Here is a 14838-nt window from a genome sequence, read left to right as displayed (position 1 = left end):
CTTTTTGGTTATTCGTTCAATAACCCCATATGTTTCAAATACATTCGAGCTCTGCTGTTTGGTGCATATGTTTTGGATTCAAAGTTCAATAGTTAATCAGTTGTTTTATTATGCCACAGTGAATGAGGTAGACAACTCAACTGTCCCACTGCTTGTATAGTTGTCACAGTCCATACTGCTTCCCTTCCTGTCTTAAAGTCTGCTTTTGAGAGAATGCTGATGAGTAATGGGACTAATCCATGATTTGTGACCTGCTGTATCTGGTCCTGATGTCCAGCAACAATGTTTGACAGGGCCCATGTGACTTCCTTCTGAATGTTAGTCTTGGGATTGGTTAGCAGGCTGGAAAAGACAGCAAGTGCTCCAGTATCAATAACAACCTGAGTCTGTCATCCATCGCAGTGGCAATATTCCCTATGGCTCTTAGTGCAGGTAAGATTATGCAAGTAGACACATGCAAAGGATGACATGTCAGGAACTGCAAGAAGAGCCAGTAGTGGGTCAATGGCACCATATTTGTTAACCAAGTCTCGGAAAACTGAACCATCACCTGTGATGTTTCCCAGAGCCCACATGGCCTGCTCACTGGTGTGAGTGTGGAGAGACACCAACAGAGAGATGAATGCCGGGACAACCCCTCCATCCACCACAGTCTTGGTCTTCTCAAATATCCCAGAAGCAATGTACTGAATGTTCAAGCAGATTCCAACTGAATGGGATTCCAGTCAGTTCTTCCCAAGAAAGACACAAATTTTGAAATCAAACCAGTCTGGATTATGTTGCCAATGGGGCGGCTGATTTTCTGTAGAAAGTAGTTTCCTGGCAATCAGAGTAGCTTGCAGCTGGCTTTCCAAATTGTTTTTATTTATGCTTTTGACAATATCATGAACAGTCCAATTTACAGTACCCTGGTTTTGTGGTTCTCCAGCAGGGAGGTGGCATTGTTGAGAAACAAGTTCACTGTCCTCCTCTTCAGCATCTGCTTGTCCTTCTTGGCCTTCTGCAGCTCCATGTTCACTTTGATACTGCACCATCACATCTTCAGGCTGCCCTTCCCCTTGGTCTTTAACCTGTGTAGATGGGTGACAGGTAAACTGGCATTCTCATTGGTGTACATGGCTGAGACTCAGTAGAGAGCTGTGTGGTGGCTGAGGCTTCCCCAGGAAGTAGGGCAGAGTTCATGAACTGTGGCCACCACCCTCAAAGCCTATACTGTGGCTCAGCTGGGAGACCTTTTGTTGATGTATACTTATTTTTTTATTTTTGTCTTTCAAATAATCTAGAAAATAATAAGCAAAGTTGCAAACCTAAATTGCATTAGTAATAGATTTTATATTTGCCTATGTATGTAAATGTCATAGACTTTTACATATTCAAATGGTTATGAGTTAATGGATAACATTTTTCCATTTCAAATTGAAGAATTCCCTTTAGCATTTCTTGTAGGTAAGTCTAATATTAACAGATGCCCTCAGGTTTTTTTTTCTTTATAAATCAACAGATGTCTTAATTTCTCTCTCATCTTTACAGAGCAGCTTTGCCAGATATAAAATTCTCAGTCGAGTGTTTTAATTTTTCAGAATGTATTATCTCCCTGCCTTCTGGCCATCTATGTTTCTGCTGAAAAACTGACAGATAACCTTATTCAGGATCACCTGCATGTCATCAGTTTCTTTTCTCTTGCTAATTCCATGATTTTTTTTTGTCCTTATCTTTTGACAGGTTGATTATAATGTGCCCCAGTGCAGTTCTCTTTGGGTTTATCCTCATTGGTATTTATTGACCTTCCAGTATTTGTACATTTATTTCTTTCATTAAATTTGTAGATTCATTAGTCATTGATTGCTTTTCAGGGCTCGCAAAAAGTTAATTTAGCAAGTTGTTTTGTTTAATGTTTGCATGTGAGAACAAGGCCCTGAAGCTTCCCAGGCTGCCATTATACTGATGTCATTTATGCTTTGTAATTTTTACTGAATGAATAATTTTTAAATGGCAAAATAATTACAGTTGACTCTTGAACATTGTGAACGTTAGAGGCAACAACCTCATGCATAGTAAAAAAAAATGTATATAACTTTTGAATCCTAAAACATTGACTACTAATAGCCTACTGTTAGCTAAAAGCCTTACTAGTAACATAAGCAGTCAGTTCACACACTTTTTGTATTCTTACAATAAAGTAAGGTAGACAAAAGAAAATATTATTAAGAAAATATAATGAAGAGAAAAAACTTCACAGTACTGTACTGTCTGTCCACAACATTGGTTTACATTATCTCTTTACAAGATGAATCATCTTCCTGAAATTGTGGGCAATCACAACTGGAGATCATAATCTCTGATAAATATCAAGCAATTCAACATTTTCTTATAATGTCATGACTTTTCTCAACTTCTTGGGAGCACCTCCAGCATCACTAGTAGCAACTTGTATAGGTCTTTTGGAGCTATTCAAGGTTTATGTAATTGCACTAAACACAATGAAAAATAATTGAGAACTGTGAGAGATCACTTTAAATTGAGATATGCAATTTCCTGTAAGGACAAATTGCTCACATGAATATGTTTAACATCACACAGTATTTTAAGCAAATATAACACTTGAGCTAACTGTAATAGCAACCAGAAGTGGCTACAGGAGCAAAGAGAGTATGGTGGCAGAGCCTGCTGGGCTGTGCAAGTCCCTGTGTGAATGTATGGATAAATGTGTATGCATGTCTGTGTGTAAGTGAACATGTGAGTGGGGACTTGAGAGCAAGAGTCCAGGGCTTTCCTGGTGAAGTAACTGGTAATAGAGATGCTCTGCTTGGACACTAGCACTTCCTGGGACACAGATACTGAGTGTCATTTTCTTTTTATTTATTTATTTATCTATTTATTTATTTTTAATTTTAAAGATGTGGGGTACAATTCAGGATTAAGTATACAAGTGGTCATTGTACAGGTAAAAATTTGGGCCTCCCTTTTGTCTCTACTTTGTCTGATTTAAGATCAAGTACCCTTATTGATGGTGTGCCCACCCCCCTACACCATGAAAGTATCTACTATTCCCAATCCCTTTCTTATATTATTATGGCAAGTATTCATGGTCTGCATAAGAGTGAAAACGTGGTAGACTGTTCTTTGTTTCTGTGAGATATCACTGAGTATGATAAACTCTAAATCGATCCAAGTTGCTGTGAAATTCATGTTTTCCCTTCTTTATGGCTGTGCAATATTCCATTGTGTACATGTACCGCATCTTTTTAATTCATTCCCGTTTCGATGGCAGCCTGGTTGGTTCCATGTTTTTCTATTGTGAATAGTGCTGCAATAAACATTCATGTGTAGATATCTTTTATGAAATGATTTAATTTGCTCTGTGTATATTTACAGTAGGCGGATTGCTGGGTCATATGAGAGGTCAATGTCTAGTTCTTTTAGAAATTGCCACAGTTTTACAAAGAGGTGGCACTAGTTTGCATACCCACCAACAGTGTAGAAGCATTCCTTTTTCTCTGCATCCTCACCAGTATCTGTTGTTTTTTAATTAATAATGGTCATTTTTACTAGGGTTAGGTGGTATCTCAATGTGGTTTTGATTTGCATTTCTCTGATGATTAGTGAGGCTGAACACTTTTCCATGTGTCTGTTGGTTGCCTATATATCTTCTTTTGAGAAGTGTCTATTCATGTCTTTTGATCACTTTCTAATGGGGCTGTTTTTGTTTTTTTTTTCCCTTTCAGCATGCTTGAGTTGCTTGTAGATCCTTGGTATTAGACCTTTGATATATAGTTGGCAAATAAGTTTTTCCCATTCCGTAGGCTGTCCCCCCCACTCTTTTGATGATTTTTTTGCTTTGCAGACGCTTTTCTTTTTTGAGTCAGCATCTCATTCTGTTGCTCAGGCTGGAATGCAGTGGCACATTCACAGCCCCTGCAGCCTCGACTTGCTGGGCTGAGGCGATTCTTCCACCTCAGCCTTCCAAGTAGCTGGAACTACAGGTGCATGCTACCATGCCTGGCTTATTTTTTATTTATTTATTGTAGAGACGAGGTCTCACCAAGTAACCCAGGTGGGTCTTGAATCCCTGAGCTCAGGCAATCCTCCAGCCTCAGCCTCCCAAAGTGCTGGGATTACAGGCTTGAGCTACTGTGTGTGGCCTGAAGAACCTTTTCAGTTTGATGAGGTCCCACCTGTCTATCTTATCTCCTATGGCATAGGCACTTGGAATTTTGATGAGGATTTGGTTGCCAATTCCAATTTCCATAAGGGTATCTCCTGCATTTTCTAAGGTTCTTATAGTTTGTGGTTTTACATGTAGGTCGATCCATTTAGAGTTGACTTTTTTGTATGATGGTAGGTAGGGATTGTGTTTTAATCTTCTGCATGTAGTCAGCAAGTTTTCCCAGCACAATTTACTGAATAAGTTCTCTGTTCGCCAGTGGTTGTTTGTGGAGCCTTTGTCAAATATGAGTTGGTTGAGAAATTGAGGTTTTGCTTCCAGAATCTTCATTCTGTCCATTGGTCCATATGCCTGTTCTTGTACCAATACAATGCTGTTTTGATTACTGTAGCCTTATTATAAAGCTTAAAGTCTGGAACTGTGATACCTGTCACTTTTTTTCTTTTGTTTAGGATTGTTTTGGCTATTTGTGGTCATTTATGTTTCCATATGAACTTCTGTATTGCTGTTTCCAGGTCTGAGAATAATGATGTTGGTAACTTAATGTGTATTGTGTTAAATCTATAGATTGATTTGGGGAGGATGGACATCTTAACAATTTTCATTCTTCTAATCCATGAGCATGGAATATTTTTCATTAGTTTGTGTCTTCTTGGATTTCTTTGAGCAGTGTTTTGCAGTTTTTGTTCTAAAGGTCTTTTACTTCTCTGGTTAGAAAGATGCTGAGGTATTTTATTTTGTCTGTGGCTACTGTGAGTGGCATTGCACATTTTGTTTTTTGGTTCTCTGTCTGCTTGTTGTTGGTCTACAAGAATGTGACTGTCTTTTGGACATTATTTTGAATCCCTAGACTTTGCCAAAGTCTTTTAACAGTGCAAGAATGTTTTGACAGATTCTCATGGATTTCCAAAGTATGGGATTATATCAACAGCAAAGAGGGGTAAATTAATTTCCTCTTTTCCTATTTGGATATCCCTGATTTCCTTCTCTTGTCTAATTGCTCTAAAGCTAGGACTTCCAGCATAATGTTGAACAAGAGGGTTTAGTGGACAGCCTTTCCTTATTTCTGTTTACAGGGGAAATATTTCCATTTTGTGTCCATTTAGCAATATGCTGTCTGTGGATTTATCGTGGATGATGCTTATTATTTTGAGGTATGTTCCTTCTATACCTAGGTATTTGAGGGTTTTTATCAAGAAATGATGCTCAATTTTATCAAAAAACTTTTTCTGCATTGAATTATATAATCATGTGGTTCTTGTTTTTACATCTGTTGATGTATTTAATTACATTGATAATCTCTTGGATGTTGAATCAGCCCTGCATCCTGGGGATGAAGCCTATATGGTCATGGCAGATATTTTTTGAGATGTGTTTTGGATCCGATTAGTTAGAATCTCATTGAGAATATTTTTATCTATGTTCACAGAGATATTGGCCTGTAGTTCTCTATTTTTGTTGGATTTTTACCTGGCTTGGGTTATCAGTGTGATGTTAGCATTGTAAAATGATTGTTTGGAATAGGATTGTTATCAGTTCCCCATATGTAAAATTCCACTGGAAAACCATCTGACCTAGGGGTTTTTTTGTGTGTAATTTTCTAATTATAAAGTCAACTTCCTGGGTTGCTATTGATATATTTAATGTCTCAATGTCTTCTTATTTCAACCTTGGAATATTGTTTTATGTCACAAAATCCTCCATTTCATTTAGGTTATCAGGTTTGTTTCCATACAGGTGTGCACAGTAATTGCTGATAATCTTTTGTATTTCTTCAGGTCAATTGTGATTTGATCTTTTGCAGTTCTGATTGTGTTTATTTGGGCTTTTTCTGACTTTTATATAGCCATTCTGTTTAAAGGTCCATAAATCTTGTTCATTCCTTCAAAGAACCAGCTTTTTGTTTCACTGATTTTTTCCTCTTTTTTTTTTTTTTTTGTCTTCTATGCCCCATATTTGGGGGTTTACATTGGTGATCTGGTTTTCTCTACTACAGTTAGAGTTTTGGTGGTCTTGTCTTTCCAGCTCCTTCAGGTGATTTGTTGAGCTGTTAACTTGTGATCTTTCCATTTTCTTGATGTGTGTCCATAGAGATATAAATTCCTCTCTTAGAACTGATTTCATGGCATCCCAGAGATGTTGATAAGATTTTTCTTTGTTTTCAAGTATTTCTAGGACTCTGCTAATTCCTATTTTGATTTCTGTGCTGACTCAGTACTTTTTCAGCATCATGCTGTTTAGTGTCCATGTCTTTGTAGGTTTTGGAGGAATTTTGTTGGCGCCATTTATTTTTATTCCACTATTATCTGAATAGGTGCTTGGCAATATTCAATCTTATGAAATTTGTTTATGCTTGACTAATGGCCAAGTATGTGACCTGCCTTGGAGTACATTTCATGCAGTAATGGGTAGAATGTGTATTCTGTGGTTATTGGGTGGAATATTCTGTAGGTATCCATTAAGTTCATTTGTTCAAGCATCGAGTTGAGGTTCCAGACCTCTTTGTTGCTTTTTTTCCTTGATGACCTAGCTAGAGTTGTTAGTGGAGTATTTAGGTCCCTGGTTACAATAGTGTTAGTGTCAATATCTTTTTTTAGTTTACTTTGCAGTTGTTTTATAAAAGCTGGTGCTCCTGTGTTGGGAGTATGTATGTTTAGGATGGATATTTTTGTTGATGGATTGAACCTTTTATCATTATGTAGTATCCTTCTATGCCTTTTTTCATTTTTGATAGCTTAAAGGCTGTTTTGCTCTTTTGTGATCCATTCACCCGGAAACTCATTTTCCATACTCTGATTTTTAGTTTGTGTGCTTCCTGTGTTGTGAGATTAATTTCCTGGATGCAGCACATTATTGGATCATGGCTTTTTATCCAGTTTGCCTTTCTGTGTCTTTTCAGTAGTGCATTTAGTCCAGTCACATTCAGACTGATTATTGAAATGTGATTGCTTATCCCATCCTGATGTTCTTATAAAATTTATTTATTTGTTTACTTTCTTTTAGCTTTTGGGTTGATGTACATGTGTGTTTTGAAGTATATAGTAGTGATGCATTCTCTGTTGATTCTATTTTCTGCTGTTCTCTTGGGAAGTTCATTGTCTCTTTTTTTTTTTTTTCTTTCTTCTGTGCTTAATACCTTTTTAAGTTTCTCCTATAGAGTTGATCTGGAAGCTTCATAATCTCTAAGAGATTGGTTGTCTGGAAAGGATTTTCATTCTCCATCACTGATGAAGTTGAACTTGGCTAGGTAGGAAATTCTTGGTTGATATTATCTTTGAGTATTTTGAATATTGGATTCAAGTCCCTTTTAGCTTGTTGTGTTTCTGCCAATAGGTTTGCTGCTATTCTGATTGGTTTTCCCCAGTAGGTAGTCTTATATTTCTCTCTTGGTGCCTTTAGGATTTTTTCTTTTGTGCCTATTTTGTATAGGTGAATTACTATGTGTCTAGGGGTTGGTCATCTCATTTGATGTCTTGTGGAGGTTCTCTATATCTCTTGTGTTTGGATGGTCTTATCACTGATGAGATGGGGAAAGTTTTCTTGGATAACCTCCTGGAATACTTGCTCCAAGGTGTTCCCATTTCCCTTTCTTCTTCTGGGATAACAATGAGATGTAGGTCCGAAATTGTGGGTTGCCTCAGGCATGGGCAGGGCAATGGCTGTGGTGGTGCATCTGTGGCTATGACCGGGTCCCAGACTGCCGTGATGTTTGAGCAGTGGCAGTGACTGAGCTCCGGGTGAAGAGCTGGCTGCCAACAATGGGAGCTACAGCCTGCAGGAGAAAGCTAGAGTCTTTATGTGTGTTCTCTTTTGTGGAGTGTCTCACAGATCAAGCTGCCCCATCACCATCTTGCCAGAAGTCTCAAGATGCCACATTTAATAATTTAGAATAAAAAGAAAAAATACATGAAAGGCATAAAACTCATACCATTATAACAACTATATATTAGATCATAAAAGATAAGTCTCAATAGCATAGTTTAAAATTACTGTTCTATTTTTTTAAATGAGTTATTTTCACTCATTCTTATTGGTTGCCTTAAATAATTAAATAATATTAGATAAACATTTGTAATGTCCTTACAATTGTTCAGTAAAAATTTTTTTACAATTTTTTTTGTTTAAAAAATTTATTTGACTTTAGTTTTCTTTTTTCCTAACTTGATGTTGATGAGAAAAAGCTTTAAAAAATTACAAACTTTTTTTCTGAAAGGTGCATGTAAATTTTAACAATAAGTAGTGTTATCAAGTTGGAAGCTAAAGGGACCAACAGTTTTATAACATCAAGCTTATTAAAGTACATTTTCATTGATTTTGCATATAATTCGGACACTAAAAAATTCAGATATACTTTTGGCACATGTATTTCAAAAGTAAATACTATGTTTAAAGAGATTGTAGCCATTCATCATCAATGTTTAACTTTGTAAACAAATAAAATTGTAAGTGTAAAGACATAGAAAAATGATGTAATAATATGTATAATATAATATTCTATTTTATAAAACTAAAGCTAATAAATAATTATTAAGGATTTTTAAAAATTATAAATGCCAAAAAATTTATATGAAATAAAAACATACTAAAACCTGTAACTGTATAAATTTGATTAAAATCAGAGGAGAAATATAATTCAAATACTAATTTAAACTGTCATCCAAAATAATTGCCTGAAAACTGCTTCTATTATGGGATCTTAAAATTTTTTTCCCTCTTTTAATTTTTATTTTAAAATAGTAGGCTACAATTCAGGGTTAGGTATACAAATATTCATTGTGCAGTTACCCTTGTTGATGAGGTGTGCCCCCCACTTTCCCAGGCAGATTTCCACCACTGTCTATCCAACCCCCCCCTTTGCCCTCCCCCCTGCAGTTTCCCACTACTGTCCATCCTTTTCTTATAGTATTACACTAGTTGTTCACGGTCCACTTATGAGTGAGAACATGTGATACACAGTTTTTTGTTTCTGTGAGACATCACTCAGTATATATACTCTGATACCATCCAGGTTACTGCAAAGTTCATGATTTTGTTCTTCTTTATGGTTGCATAATATTGCATTGTGTATATATACCACATTTTCAAAATCCAGTCCTCTTTTGATGGACAGCACAGTTGGTTCCATGTTCTTGCTATTGTGAACAATGCTGCAATAAACATGTACAAGTATCTTTTTTATCAAGTGACTCAAGTTCTTCCAGGTATATTCCAAGTAGGGGGATTACAGGGTCACATGAAAGGTCAATTCTTAGAACTTTTAGGAATCACCACACAGATTTCCACAGAACGTGTACTGGTTTACAGTCCCACCAACAGTGTAGAAGTGTTCCCTTTTTGCCACATCCTCTCCAGCATCTGTTATTTTTTGAGTTATTGATGTTGGCCATTCTGACTGTAGTTAGGTGGTATTTCAGTGTAGTTTTAATTTGCATCTCTTTGAGGACTAGTGAGTCCGAACATTTTTTCATGTATCTGTTGGCTGCTTGTATGTCTTCTTTTAAGAAGTGCCTATTCATATCTTTTGTCCACTTTGTAATGGGGCTGTTTGTTTTTTTCTTTTCAGCACCTTTGAGTTCTTCGTAGATCCTTGATGTTAGGTCTTTGTCAGACATGCAGTTGGCAAATATTTTTTCCCAGTCTGTGGGTTGTCTCCCTACACTCTTGATGGTTTATTTGGCTTTGCAGAATACTGTAAGTTTAATGAGGCCCCACTTATCTATCCTATCTCTTATGGCCTGGGCAATTCAGGTTTTGATCATGAATTGGCTGACAGTTCCAATTTCCATAAAAGTGTCTACTGTGTTTTTAAAGTTCTTGCAATTTGAGATTATACATTTAATTCTCTGATCCATTTAGAGTTAATTTTTTGTGTATGGGGTTAGGTAGGGGTCCTATTTCAATCTTCTGCATGTGGTCAGCCAGTTTTCCCAGCACCATTTACTGAATAGGTTCTCCTCTCCTTAGTAGTGGGTGGTGGAGGCTTTGTCAAAGAAGAGTTGGTTGAGAAATTGAGGTTTTGCTTCTAGAATCTCAATTCTATTCCATTGGTCTATATGCCTGTTCTTCTACCAATACCAGGCTGTTTTGATTATTGTAACTTTATAATAAAGTTTAAAGCCCCAGGAGTGTGATACCTCCTGCTTTGTTATTTTTTTGCCGAGGACTGTTTTGTCTTGGTTTTTTATGTTTCCATATGAATTACTGTATTGTTTTTTCTAGGTTTGAGAAGAATGTTGCTGGTAATGATGGGTATTGCCTTAAATCTGTAGGTTGCCTTACGTAAAATGAACATGTTATCAATGTTGAGTCTTCTAATCCATGAGCATTGAATATTTTTCCACTTGTTTGTGTCATCTTTGATTTCTTTGAACAGTGTTTTGTAGTTTTCATTATAAAGGCCTTTCACATCTCTGGTTAGGAAGATGCCAAGGTATTTGTGTGTGTGTGTGTGTGTGTGTGTGGCTATTATGAATGGAAATGTGCTTTTTATTTGAGTTTCTGTTTATTATTGGTGTACAGAAATGTGATTGTCTTTTGTACATTTATTTTATACCCTGAAACTTTGCCAAAGCCCTTTATCAGTGCAAGGAGTTCTTGGCAGATTCTCTTGAGTTTTCAAGGTATAGTATCATGTCGTCTGCAAAGAGAGATAACTTGACTTCCTCTTTTCCTATTTGGATACCCCTGATCACCTTCTCATGTCTTATTGCTCTAGTTAGTACTTCCAAACATATGTTGAACAGGAGGGGTGAGAGTGGGCATCCTTGTCTTGTTTCAGTTTTCAGAGAAAATGGTTCCAATTTTTGTCTGTTTAGCAGTATAGTGGCTGTGGGTTTCCCATAGGTGACTCTTACTATTTTGAGGTATGTTCCACCTATGCGTAGATGTTTGAGAGTTTTTGTCAAGAAGGGTGCTATATTTTATCAAAAGCTTTTTCTGCGTCTAATGATGTAATCATGTGGGATTTTTTTATATCTTTTGATGTATTTAGTTGCATTTATGGTCTTATGAATGATGAACCAGGGTGGAATCCGAGGAATGAAGCCTACTTGGTCATGATGGATGATTTTTGAGATGTGTTGTTGAATCAGGTTTGATAGAATTAGGATCTTGTTGATAATTTTAGCATCTATGTTCATCAAAGATATTGGCCTGTAGTTGTCTCTCTTTGTTGGGTTTTTACCTGGCTTGGGTATCAATGTGATGCTAGCTTCATGCATTGATTTGGGAAGAGTTTCATCTTTCTCAATTGCCTAGCATAATTTCAATAGGATTGGTATGAGTTCCTCCTTGTATGTTTTGTAGAATTCTGCTGGAAAACCATCTGATCAAGGGCTTTTTTTTTTTTTGTAGGTAGTTTTCTTATGACATAGTCAATTTCCTTGATTGTTATTCATCTATTTAGGGTCTTAATTTCTTCTTGTTTCAGTCTAGGGAGGTTATGTGATATCTGATAGTCCTCTATTTCCTTCAGGTTTTCAAGTTTGTTTCCATACAATTGTACATTTTAGTCTTATAATATTTTGTATTTCTTCAGAGTCAGTTGTGACTTCATCTTTTGTATTTCTGATTGATTTTATTTTTTTAATTTTTTTTCTCTTTTTTTCTTGGTTGGTCTGAATAGGGAACCAATGATCTTGTTTATCCTTTCAAAGAACCAGCTTTGTTTTTTTTGGTTGACTTCTTGTGTTATCTTTGTGTCTTCTATGTCCTAGATTTGGGCTTTTGTTTTGTTGATCTGTGACTTGTTAGACTGTTAAGTGACTAGTTAGACTGTTATCTTGTGATCTTTCCATTTTCTTCCTGTGTGTTTGCAAATATATGAATTCTGCTCTTACTATTGCTTTCATGGCATCCAAGAGGTTTTGGTAAGATGTTTCTTCATTTTCATTTGTTTCCAGGTACCTTTTAATCCCTGTTTTGATTTCATTGTTGACCCAGGAGATGCTTAGCATCATACTGTTTAGTGTCCAGGTGTTTGTGGGTTTTGGGGGAAATTGTTGGTGTTTATACCTTTTTTATTCCACTGTGGTCTGAAAAGGTGCATGGCAAAATTTCAATCTTATGAAATTTGTTTATGCTTGATTTATGGCCAATGATGTGGTCGATCTTGGAATACGTTCCATGTCTTGATGAGTAGAATGTATATTCTGTAGTCATTGGATGGATATTTCTGTAGGTATCAATTAAGTCAATTTGTTTAAGAGCCTTATTGAGGTTCTGGATCTCCTTGCTGATCTTTTGTCTTGATGATCTTTCTAAGGTTGTGAGTGGAATATTTAAGTTCCCAGCTATGATAGTGTCAGAGTCAATATCTTTTTTAAGTTGGCCTATAAGCTGCTTAATGAACATCAGTGCTCCTATGTTGGGGGCATATTTGTTTCTGAAGGATATTTCTTGTTGATGGATTGAACATTTTATCATTATATAGTGACCTTCTTCAGCTTTTAAAATTTTTGATAGCTTACAGAGTATTTTGTCTGAGATTAAGTTTGCAACTCCAGCTTACTTTTGTGTTCCATTCACCTGAAATTTTGTTTCCGATCATCTTACTTTGAGTCTGGGAGTGTCCTCTCTGGTGAGATGAGTCTCTTGGAGACAATATATTATTGCCTCATGATATTTTATTGATTTGTACATTCTATATCTTTTCAGTGGTACATTTAGCCCATTCACATTCAGGCTAATTATTGAAATGTGAGAGTTTATCTCTGTCATGAGGTTCTTATAGAAGTTTGTTGTTCCTGTTTGTTTGTTGTGTTTCTTTTGATTTTGGGTGTTGATTCATATGTGTTTTCAATCTTTTCCTGCACTCTTGTGAAGAATATTGTTGTTCTTTTTCCATTTCTTCTGTGTTTAATACTTTCTTAAGTGTTTCTTGTAGAGCTGGTCTACAGCCGGTGAAAGTACTTAGGGACTGAATGTCTGGGAAAGATTTTAATTCTCCCTCATTGATGAAACTTAATTTTGTTGCATAAGTTATTCTTGGTGAAATTGATTTCTTTGAGAACTTTGAAGATTGGGTTAGAAGCTCTCCTAGTCTGAAATTTTTCTGTAGATAAATCTGCTGCTATTCTAATTAGTCTTCCCTGGTAGGTATTCTGACTTTTATTTCTTGCTCCCTTTAGGATTTTTTCTTTTATATCTACTTTGTTTAGGTGAATTAGTATGTGTCTAGGAGTTGGTCTTCTCATTTGTTGTCTTGCAGGGGTTCTCTGAATCTCTTGTGTTTGAATGGTCACATCACTGATGAGCTGATGGAAGTTTCTTTGAATAATTTCATGGAATGCTTGTTCCAGGGTGGTCTCTGTCTCTCTTCCTGCCTCAGGAAGTCCAATTACTCTTAGGTTCAACTTCTTGAAGTAATTGCTCATCTCTTGAATGTTTTGTTCTGTCTTTTTAAGCATTTTTTCTATGTTTTTGACAGTTTCATTTAGTTCTGTATTTTGGTCTTCAAGCCCTGAGATTCTTTCTTCTGCTTGGCTAATTCTGCTCTCCATGCTTATCAGTTTGTTATTTATTTCATTCACAGTATTATTTATTGCTGTTATCTCTGTTATCAACTCCTTCCTATTTTTAATCTCTCTATTAATGCCTTGATGTCTGAGTTTGTAGCTTGAGACTAGACATTCTGGGGACTCTTCATTTTTGCATTCTAAAATCTGTGTCTGACTTTCCAGGGGCCTGTGAGAGATCCATATTCTTCTTTTGGATTTTCTTCATTTGTGTAGATTTTCTCCTCTCCCCACTTTTCCCCACTCTTCTTTAATTCTGTTTTGCAGGAATGGCTGGGTTGCTTTTACTTCTTTTTGCTCAGTCTCCTATTTTTCCATATGTGGAACCTCTATCATTGTTCACTTCTGAAGCTGTACTGTGGATTGTGAGCTGTACTTTTTGCAGTTTTGAGATTTTGTTGAGGAGGGAGCTGTGATTCAGATTTTATCTGTAGATCCCAGTATCCACTGACAGGTGTGTGGGCATCCTGGAACCCACTTCCCACTGCCTTACCATTTGACCATGCAGTGGGGGTTAGCTTTTTTCCCTGCAACAAAATGAGGTAAGTCAATGGAAAATAATGGAAGAAGGAAGTGGGAGAGGTTCATGAGTAAAGTGGAGTGAGAGAAGAGTAAGGTGAAAAACAGAAAGACATACCAACTAACAAATCAAAAGAAACCCAAAAACAGAAAATAGAAGGGAAGAAACCCTAGAGCATACAGGTAATCACACAAACACATAGTCAAACAAAATCCTGCCTATTGATGTACTCTTCCCCTACACAAACAGGGAGTCTAAAGAATAGAAAGAAGAAAGAAAAAAATCAGTAAAATAACAAAAGCAAAGCAAACATGAAAGCATTATCAAAACCAGAATGAAAGAGAAAAAAGAAACCTAAAACAAAAAGTAAACAAAAGTGAGTAAAACAGTTGAAAAATAAAAATAAAAACAAAGAATCAGACTGGTTGTGAGTTCCTTTCTGTATGTCCAGAGTCCTTTCAGCTCTGATATCTAGTCCTTCCCTTCTGCTCTCATCACAGGCAATTAGGGTTACTCATATCTTGGGTCAGTTGCCACAGGCCTACTTTGGGAGGAGGGTGAGTCAGATCTGGGTTCACTTGGCTTGCTGCCTGTCAGGTCTCTCATGCAGATCTGAGTAGTCTGTGTCTGATTCAGCC

At 36.5% G+C, this 14838-nt stretch overlaps 1 pseudogene; it reads right to left on the bottom strand.

Moving 5' to 3' along the window:
* Positions 1–389: 389 nt before the first annotated feature.
* Positions 390–1117, bottom strand: LOC103274586 (annotated as a pseudogene).
* Between the last annotated feature and the right edge of the window lie 13721 nt (positions 1118–14838).

This window comes from Carlito syrichta, unplaced genomic scaffold (genome assembly GCF_000164805.1).
Source record: "Carlito syrichta isolate Samal-C Ts95f unplaced genomic scaffold, Tarsius_syrichta-2.0.1 Scaffold314816, whole genome shotgun sequence".
Classification (NCBI taxonomy): Eukaryota; Metazoa; Chordata; class Mammalia; order Primates; family Tarsiidae; genus Carlito; species Carlito syrichta.
This window is presented reverse-complemented; position numbering and strand designations above follow the sequence as displayed.